Raw genomic sequence first — 10,681 nt, 5'->3', positions numbered from 1 at the left:
GTTTTCTTTGTTTTTCTTTTTGGTTTTCATTTGGTTTCTTTCTTCTTCCTTTTTTCTTCTTTTCTTCTTCTTCTTCCTTTCTTCTTCCTCTTTCTTCTTTCTTTCTTCTTCTTCTTCCTTTTTCTTTCTTCTTTCTTTCTTCTTCTTCCTTTCTTCTTCCTTTCTTCTTCTTTTTTTCTTCTTCCTTTTTCTTTCTTCTTTCTTTTGGTTTTCACTTGGTTTTCATTTTTTTCTTCTTCCTTTTTCTTTCTTCTTTTTTTGTTCTTCCTTTTTCTTTCTTCTTTCTTTTTTTCTTCTTCCTTTTTTTCTTCTTCCTTTTTCTTCTTTCTTTCTTCTTTCTTTTTTTCTTCTTCCTTTTTTTTTCTTCTTTCTCTTGGTTTTCATTTGGTTTTCTTTCTTCTTTCTTTTTGGTTTTCATTTGGTTTCTTTTGTTTTGTTTTCTTTTTTTTCTTCTTCCTTTTTCTTTCTTCTTCCTTTTTTCTTCTTCCTTTTTCTTTCTTCTTTCTTTCTTCTTTCTTTTCTTCTTTTTTCATTTGGTTTCTTTCTTCTTTCTTTCTTCTTCTTCCTTTTTCTTTCTTCTTTCTTTCTTCTTCTTCCTTTTTCTTTCTTCTTTCTTCTTCCTTTTTCTTTCTTCTTTCTTTTGGATTTCATTTGGTTTTCATTTTTTTCTTCTTCCTTTTTCTTTCTTCTTTTTTTCTTCTTCCTTTTTCTTCTGTTTTCTTTTGTTTTGTTTTGTTTTTCTTCTGTTTTTTTCTTCCTTTTTTCATTTTTCCTTTTTTCTTCTGTTTTCTTTTTTCTTTCTTCTTCCTTTTTCTTTTGTTTTCTTTTTTTCTTCCTTTTTCCTTTTTCTTCCTTTTTCTTGTTTTTCTTCTGTTTTTCTTTTGTTTTCTTCTTCCTTTTTTCTTCTTCTTCTTCTTCTTCCTTTTTCTTTCTTCTTCTTCCTTTTTCCTTTTTTCTTCAGTTTTTTTTTCTTTTGTTTTTCTTCTGTTTTTTCTTCCTTTTTTCCTTTCTCCTTTTTTCTTCTTTTTTTTCTTCTTTTTTTTTCTTCTGTTTGTTTTTCTTCTGTTTTCTTTTGTTTTCTTTTTTTTCTTCTTCCTTTTTCTTTTGTTTTCGTTTTTTCTTCCTTTTTCCTTTTTTCTTCCTTTTTCTTGTTTTTCTTCTGTTTTTCTTTTGTTTTCTTCTTCCTTTATTCTTCTTCTTCTTCCTTTTTCTTTCTTCTTCTTCCTTTTTCCTTTTTTCTTCTGTTTGTTTTTCTTCTGTTTTCTTTTGTTTTCTTTTTTCTTTCTTCTTCCTTTTTCTTTTGTTTTCTTTTTTTTCTTCCTTTTTCCTTTTTCCTTTTTTCTTCCTTTTTCTTGTTTTTCTTCTGTTTTTCTTTTGTTTTCTTCTTCCTTTTTTCTTCTTCTTCTTCTTCTTCCTTTTTCTTTCTTCTTCTTCCTTTTTCTTTCTTCTTCTTCGTTTTCCGGAGGCGGGAGGCGCGCGGAGGACGGCAGGCAGGGGCAGCGGGCGGCGGGCGGCAGGCAAGGGCAGGGGCACGCAGCGGCAGCGGCGGAGCGCTAAGGGCAGGGCACGGGCGGCGGCGGCGCTCACTGGGGACGGGGGCGGCGGCGCGCAGGGCTTCGGCGTCGGCGTCGGCGTCGGGGCAGGGCTTCGGCGTCGGCATCGGCGTCGGGGCAGGGCTTCGGCGTCGATCGACGTCGGGGCAGGGCTTCGGCGTCGAGAGAGGAGAATGGGAAGTGGCGGAAACTGCTAAGTGCAGTATATATAGACATACCTTTAGTCCCGGTTGGGGAGGGGGACCGCGACTAAAGGTACCCTTTAGTCGCGGTTGGCCACACCAGCCGCGACTAAAGGGTACCTTTAGTCGCGGTCCGCCTCCCCAACCGGCACTAAAGGGTTTTGGCGCCGCTTTCGTTCCCGCGCAGAAAGAGCCTTTAGTCGCGGTTGGGGACAACAACCGCGACTAAAGGGTACCCTTTAGTCGCGGTCCGCCTCCCGAACCGGGACTAAAGGTCCTTTTTCATATAAAATAAAACTAATTCATTTTAAAATCTTAAAAATACAATTATATATCAAAAAAATCAGAAAAATAAAACTAATTCATTTTAAAATCTTAAAAATACAATTATATATCAAAAAAATCAGAAAAATAAAACTAATTCATTTTAAAATCTTGAAAATACAAATAATATATCAAAAAAATCAGAAAAATAAAACTAATTCATTTTAAAATCTTAAAAATACAATTATAAACAAAAAAATTAGAAAAATAAAACTAATTCATTTTAAAATCTTAAAAATACAAATAATATATCAAAAAAATCAGAAAAAGAAAACTAATTCATTTTAAAATCTTAAAAATACAATTAATATATCAAAAAAATCAGAAAGATAAAACTAATTCATTTTAAAATCTTAAAAATACAAATAATATATCAAAAAAATCAGAAAAATAAAATTAATTCATTTTAAAATCTTAAAAATACAATTATATATCAAAAAATCAGAAAAATAAAACTAATTCATTTTAAAATCTTAAAAATACAAATAATATATCAAAAAAATCAGAAAATAAAACTAATTCATTTTAAAATCTTAAAATACAATTATATATCAAAAAAATCAGAAAAATAAAACTATTTCATTTTAAAATCTTAAAAATACAAATAATATATCAAAAAATTCAGTTCATCGATCCCTTGAAGGTTTGACAAAAGGTTTGATACATCATTCAGTTCATCGACCAAATACAAAGTTTGGTACAATAAATTATTACACATCAATTCTTCCCTTGTGTCCCTGCTTGCTTACGATTGTGCCGTATCCATGGGGCATCCTCATCATTTAACTTAATGCTTGGGTCAGTGTTCACTTTGAAGGGCGGAATTTCACCAAACATATTATAATCTTCTGACATGTCTGTCTTGTCCTCCACTCCCACGATGTTTCTTTTCCCTGAAAGAACAATGTGGCGCTTTGGATCATCGCATGATGTACTGATCGTTTTCTTATCTTTCCGTTTCCTCGGTTTGCTACTCATGTCCTTCAAATAAAAAACCTGAGCGACATCTTTGGCAAGGACGAATGGTTCGTCAAGGTAACCAAGATTGTTGAAATCCACCATTGTCATTCCGTATTGCTTGTCCACCTTTACCCCACCTCCTGTTAGCTTGAACCATTTGCACCGGAACAAAGGGGCCTTAAAGGAGGGTCCATAGTCAAGTTCCCATATCTCCTCTATGTAACCATAATATGTGACCTTTCACCCATTCTCGGTTGCTGCATCAAAGCGGACACCACTGTTTTGGTTGGTGCTCTTTTTATCTTGGGCGATGGTGTAAAATGTATTCCCATTTATCTCGTACCCTTGGAAAATCGTTATAGTCGAAGATGGTTTCTTGGCCAACATGTACAGCTGATCTCCAACATCATTGTCATTCATTAAATGTTTTCGCAACCAACTGCCGAAAGTCTCCATGTGGGCCTTTCTAATCCAGGATTCAGGCTTCCCCGGGTTGTCCGAGCGTAAAATATTCTTGTGTTGCTCGAAGTACGGAGCCACAAAGCTGGAATTTTGCAGAACTGTCTGGTGTGCTTCAGTCATAGAATGACCGTCCATACATATTGTGGATTTCCTTCCGATCTTGCCTTTTCCACTTAGTATCCCCTCGTGCCGCGATTGAGGAATACCAATCGGCTTAAGATCAGGAACATAGTCAATACAGAACTCAATTACCTCCTCATTTCCATAGCCCTTGACGATGCTTCCTTCTGGCCTAGCACGGTTACGAACATATTTCTTTAATACTCCCATGGACCTCTCAAAGGGGAACATATTGTGTAGAAATACAGGACCGAGAATGGAAATCTCTTCGACTAGGTGGAGCAGGAGGTGCGTCATAATATCGAAGAAGGATGGTGGGAACACCAACTCGAAACTGACAAGGCATTGGACCACATCGTTCTGTAACCGTGGTAGATCTTCTGGATTGATTACCTTCTGAGAGATTGCATTGAGGAATGCACATAGCTTCACAATGGCTACTCGAACATTTTCCGGTAGGAGCCCCCTCAAAGCAATCGGAAGCAATTGCGTCATAATCACGTGGCAGTCGTGAGACTTCAGGTTTTGGAACTTTTTCTCCGCCATGTTTATTATTCCCTTTATATTCGACGAGAAGCCAGACGGGACCTTCATACTGCTCAGGCATTCAAAAAAAATGACCTTCTCTTCTTTGGTAAGAGCGTAGCTGGCACGACCTTGAAACCATTCCGGATGCCGGTCATCTGGGTCTTTGAAAAGTTGCTGGTCCTGCCGTGCTTCCTTTGTATCATTTGTCTTCCCATACACGCCCAAGAAGCTTAGCAGGTTCACGCAAATATTCTTTGTAACATGCATCACGTCGATTGCAGAGCGGACATCTAGGACTTTCCAATATTCTAGCTCCCAAAATATAGATTTCTTCTTCCACATGGGTGCGTGCCCGTCAACTCCCCGCGGAACTGATTGTCCGCCAGGACCCTTTCCAAAGATGACTTTCAAATCCTTGACCATATCAAATATCTCAGCACCAGTACGTTCCGCAGGCTTCGGCCGGTGTTCTGCCTTGCCGTTGAAATGCTTGCCTTTCTTTCTTACATTATGATTTCGGGGAAGAAATCGACGATGACCCAGGTACACGTTCTTCTTACAATTAACCAAACGTACACTTTCAGTCTCATGTAAGCAGTGCGTGCATGCATTGTATCCCTTATTTGTCTGTCCCGAAAGGTTACTGAGAGCAGGCCAATCGTTGATGGTTACAAAAAGCAACGCTCGTAGGTCAAATTCCTCTCCTTTGTGCTCATCCCAGACACGTACACCAGGTCTGGCCCACAACTGTAAAAGTTCATCAACTAATGGCCTTAGGTACACATCGATGTCGTTCCCGGGTTGCTTTGGACCTTGGATGAGCACTGGCATCATAATGAACTTCCGCTTCATGCACAACCAAGGAGGAAGGTTGTAGATGCATAGAGTCACGGGCCAGGTGCTATGGCTGGAGCTCTGCTCGCCAAAAGGATTCATGCCATCAGTACTTAGACCAAATCTTATGTTCCTTGCGTCAGCTGCAAAATCTTTGGACACTCTGTCGATCTTTCTCCATTGCGTTCCATCAGCGGGGTGTCTCAACTCCCCGTCGGACTTACGGTCCTCTTTGTGCCATCGCAACGACTTGGCATGCTTTTTGTTCATGAACAGACGTTTCAACCGTGGTATTATAGGAGCATACCACATCACCTTGGCGGGAACCCTCTTCCTGGGTTTCTCGCCCTCAACATCGTCACCAGGGTCATCGCCTCTGATCTTATAACGCAATGAAGTGCATACAGGGCATTCATTCAAATTCTCGTATTCACCGCGGTAGAGGATGCAGTCGTTAATGCATGCATGTATCTTCAGAACCTCTAAACCTAGAGGGCAGACAACCTTCTTTGCTTCGTACGTACTGGCGGGCAACTCGTTATTCTTCGGAAACATATTCTTCAACATTTTCAGCAAATTTTCAAATGATGAGTGACCTACACCTTCCTATGCCTTCCATTTTAGCAAATCCAGTGTGCAGCCCAGCTTTTTCAGACTATTATCGCATCCTGGATACAACGACTTTTTGTGATCCTCTAACATGCGATCCAAATTCTCCCTATCCTTGTCAGTTTCGCAGCGTCTCCGTGCATCAGCAATGGTCCGACCAAGATCATCAGCGGGCTCATCATGTGCCTCTTCTTCAGCTTCGCCTAACCCTTCCCCACCTTCAGCATCATCCTCCATGAAAGTATCACCGAAATGATCATGATAGTTGTCATCGATATCATCCCCTTCTTCATCTTCTTCCATTCTAACCCCTCTTTCTCCATGCTTGGTCCAACAATTATAGCTTGGCATGAAACCGTGCTGAAGCAGGTGCATGTGAACGTCTCTTGAGGAGGAGTAACCCTTCTGATTCTTACAGACAGCACATGGACAGATAATAAAACCTTGCTGCTTGTTCGCATTTGCCACTACGAGGAAATCTTTCAAACCCGTAGTGAACTCGCCGGAGAGTCGGGGACCGTACATCCATTGCCGATTCATCTGCATTATTATTATATAAAGTATATAATTAACCATCATGCATTTGTTAAACTAACTAGCTAGAAATAATACAAATTAAACAATGAACTACACACATGCATATTTTATCAATGACACATGAAAGGTTCAAGTTGCTAACCGCGATCGCGGAGGAAAAATAAATGAGAAAGCTCAAGTGTGGCTCGGACACTTCATATCATGTTTGTTTCAGGCTCTCGGGCATTTCATCGAACACCTTGTGTGCATAGGAGGAACCAAAAGCAAACCCACCACCCCCTTCTGAAAATTGTGAAGTGAGCTGAGTGAAGTGAAGTGAGCTGAGTCCTATATATAGGGATGGGCCTTTAGTCCCGGTTGGCCTGGCCAACCGCGACTAAAGGCCTTCGGGGACCATTAGTCCCGGTTGGCCAGGCCAACCGGGACTAAAGCCCCTCCCGTCCGCCAGCTGGATGGGCCTTTAGTCCCGGTTGGCCTGGCCAACCGCGACTAAAGGCCTTCGGGGACCTTCAGTCCCGGTTGGCCAGGCCAACCGGGACTAAAGCCCCTCCCGTCCGCCAGCTGTCGACCGAGCGCGCTGGGCCCAGATAGTTGGTCGCGGGTCTCCTCCCGAACCGCGACTAAAGGCCCCTTTTATCGCGGTTCGATTGTTTTGGGGACTAATGGGGGCGTATGGAAGCCTCTTTTTCTACTAGTGCCCTATCCTCCTTCTGGTGGTTGATACGTCTCCAATGTATCTATAATCATTTATTATTCCATGCTGTTATATTATTATTATTATTGGATGTTTTACAATCATTTTAAGCAACTTTATAACATTTTTGGGACTAACCTATTGACATCGTGCCCAGTGACAGTTGTTGTTTTTTGCTTGTTTTTTACTTCGCAGAATATCAGTACCAAACGGAGTCCAAACGCAGCGAAACTTTTTGGAGAATTTTTCTGGACCAGAAGACACCTGTTGGGCCAAAGAAGTACCAGAGGGGTGCCTCAAGGGGGCACAACCCACCTAGGCGCACCTGGGGGCCCAGACGGGTTGTGCCTGAAGGAAATATGCCCTAGAGGCAATAATAAAGTTGTTACTTTATATTTCCATATATCATGATAGATGTTTATTATTCATGCTAGAATTGTATTAACTGGAAACTTGATACATATGTGGATACATAGACAAAACACCGTATCCCTAGTAAGCCTCTACTAGACTAGCTCGTTAATCAAAGATGGTTAAGTTTCCTAACCATAGACATGTGTTGTCATTTGAGGAACGGGATCACATCATTAGGAGAATGATGTGATGCACAAGACCCATCCGTTAGCTTAGCATATTGATCATTCAGTTTTATTTCTATTGCTTTCTTCATGTCAAATACATGTTCCTTCCACTATAAGATTGTGCAACTCCCAGATACCGGAGGAATACCTTGTGTGCTATCAAGCGTCACAACGTAACTGGGTGATTATAAAGATGCTCTACAGGTATCTCCGAAGGTGTTTGTTGGGTTGGCATATATCAAGATTAGGATTTTTCACTCCGAGTATCGGAGAGGTATCTCTGGGCCCTCTCGGTAATGCACATCATAAGTGAAAGAACATGCGGTGCCCCCATGTTTGGTTTTGGTAATTGATGACAATCTTTATGGACTAATGGTTGCCTTGAGTTATATTTGAAGGGTTTGTCCATAGGCTTTTCTTGGAGTCCATTTGTTGGTTTGAAAGAGAGTTTGCGATGACCAATGTGCTATTAAGGAATTATCCAAAGATTGGTCTTGTGAGTGTTGAGCTTATTGCAAGCATGTCTTGAAGAAGAAGTGTGTGTGATCATTCATGTTTACCTTCAAGACATCATCCAAATGAATAGAGTTGGAAAGATTCAAGGTTGATCAAGACTAAGTCAAAGAGTGAATCAAGTTGATCAACACACAAAGCAAAGAAGATGTACCGAGAGGGATCACGTGATCGCATGGTAAGGTAAGCATTGTCCTTTATGCTTTGTGTACTAACCCATGGTCTACGTGAGAGTTCTATGTGGGGTTAGGTATGTTTCCATGGGCTAGCGTCAAGAGGAAGATATTATACAACCCATGGAGGATGACATCAAGTGGTGGTCGTCATCAAGTTTGCGGTGTGCAAGTTCAAGCGGAGCATCACGAAGAGATAAAGTGCCTGAAGCTTGCCGTCCATTGTGGTGACAATGGACTTGTGAAGCTGTGCCGAAGAGTGGCTCACCCATAGTGGAGTATGGAGGAGCAATCTACTAGTCTTCACCAAGCCAACGCAATCAAGAAAGGTGGTCTAGCTTGAGGGAGTCAAGATCGTCATCATCCAGCTCAAGTGGACTATGTGCAAGGCAAAGGTTTGCCCTTGATAGGTTTTCTATTTTACCGGTCTCATGGTAGTTGTGGGAGACTGGGTTATAGGATCGATTGTCGTTCTATCAAGGGGGCTCTCGATGAGTAGCTTGATCGTATCGTTCGTAGAGAGCTCAAACCATTGCATCCTTGCATCATCTTTATTGGTTCTTGTTTGGTTTTTCTCCTGGTGAGATTTGGAGCTTTTGGTCATCTTCATGACAAGCTCGAGTTCATCGAAAACAGAGTTCACTCATGCATCTTCTATGATGTTTTCGATGTTGGAGGTTATGCTGGTTCTTCTCTATTGGAGGGTTGACTCCTCTATATTTTAGGCATACCTCTGCTGCCTCTTCTCATTATAACCTTTTGCTGTTTGGATGCTGCTCGTTGTCATCTATCCAACAAGCTTGAGTTTGCTCAATTCGGAGTTCATTTGCAGAAGTTGTGGCAGTTTAGGCTTTATTGCATCCTCTGTTTTCTCTGTTGTGTTCTTGAAAGCCTCAAGCGGTAGTACTGCTCTCTTGAGCGGTAGTACCGCTTGTAAGCGATAGTACCGCAGCCTTGTGCCACGCGTAGTACCGCTGCTTTTGGGGATGCGTTTTTCGTGTCGGGTTTCGCGATAAGCGGTACTACCTCTCCCCTCGAGCGGTAGTACCTCTTATAAGCGGTACTACCTCTCCCCTTGAGCGGTAGTACCTCTTATAAGCGGTACTACCTCTCCCCCCAAGCGGTAGTACCTCTTATAAGCGGTACTACCTCTCCCCTCGAGCGGTAGTACCTCTTATAAGCGGTACTACCTCTCCCCAGAGCGGTACTACCTCTCTGGCAGATTTTCAGCTCGTGTTTTTCTCTCTCGTGGCGCTGTTTTGACCGTGCTAAGCGGTAGTACCGCTCCTCTGGCGGTAGTACCGCTCGTGGAGCGGTAGTACCGCTCGTGTGCGAGCTGAGCACATAACGGTTGGATTCGGGAGGCCCTATAAAAGGGGGTCTTCTTCCCCAATGAACCTTATCCTTTTAGCTCGTGTTCTTACCCCATTGTTAACCGTCTTCGAGCTTGCTAACTCTCAATCCCTCCATGGATTCTTGCTAGTTTTTGAGGGAAAAGAGAGAGGAGATCTAGATCCACATTCCCACCAATCACTTTCTCCTCTATGTGAGGGGAACCCCTTGGATCTAGATCTTGGAGTTCTTGGTGTTCTCCTTCTTGTTCTTTTTCTCATTTTCCTCCCTAGCATTAGTTGCTTTGGTGGGATTTGGGGGAGAAGGACTTGGGCACTCAGTGTGCCCTTGCCATTGCATTTGGTGCATCGGTTTGAGTTCTCCACGGTGATACGTGGAAGTTACAAGTTGAGAAGCTTATTACTGTTGGGTGCTTGGTACCCTTGAGCTTGTTCCTCTTGGGTGCTTGGGCGCCCTAGACGGTTGGTGCTGTTTGGAGCTCAATCATTGTGGTGCAAAGCTCCGGGCAAGCGTCGAGGTCTCCAATTAGGTTGTGGAGATCGCCCCGAGCGATTTGACGGGTACCGGTGACCGCCCCCAAGGGTTGCCAAAGTGTACGGGTTCGGTGACCGCCCCCAAGGGTTGCCATTTGTACGGGTTCGGTGACCGCCCTCAAGGGTCCCTTAGTGGAATCACGACATCTTGCATTGTGCGAGGGCGTGAGGAGATTACGGTGGCCCTAGTGGCTTCTTGGGGAGCATTGTGCCTCCACACCGCTCCAAACGGAGATTAGCATCCGTCGTCGTCTCCGCGTGCCTCGGTTATCCCTTACCCGAGCCCTTTTACTTATGCACGTTACTTTGTGATAGCCATAGTGTTTCATGTTATATATCTTGCTATCACATAGTTGTTTATCTTGTGTACCATAAGTTGTTGGTGCACATAGGTGAGCCTAGTTGTTTTAGGGTTTGTGCTTGTCAAATTAACCGTTAGGTTTATTCCGCATTTTTTCAAGCCTAAACGTAATTATTTTAAAGCGCCTATTCACCCCCCCTCTAGGCGACATCCACGATCTTACAATAAGAAGCCTTGCAAGCAAAGTGACTAATGAGTTAGTTACAAGATGATGTATTACGGAACAAGTAAAGATACTTGCCGGTAACGATATTGAACTAGGTATGTAAATACCGACGATCAATCTCGGGCAAGTAACATACCGATGACAAAGGGAATAACGTATGTTGTCATAACAGTTCGACCGATAAAGATGTTCATAGAA

The sequence above is a fragment of the Aegilops tauschii genome, chromosome 7 (genome assembly GCF_002575655.3).
Source record: "Aegilops tauschii subsp. strangulata cultivar AL8/78 chromosome 7, Aet v6.0, whole genome shotgun sequence".
Classification (NCBI taxonomy): domain Eukaryota; kingdom Viridiplantae; phylum Streptophyta; class Magnoliopsida; order Poales; family Poaceae; genus Aegilops; species Aegilops tauschii.
The sequence above is the reverse complement of the archived record's forward strand: the minus strand, read 5'-3'. Positions refer to the sequence as shown.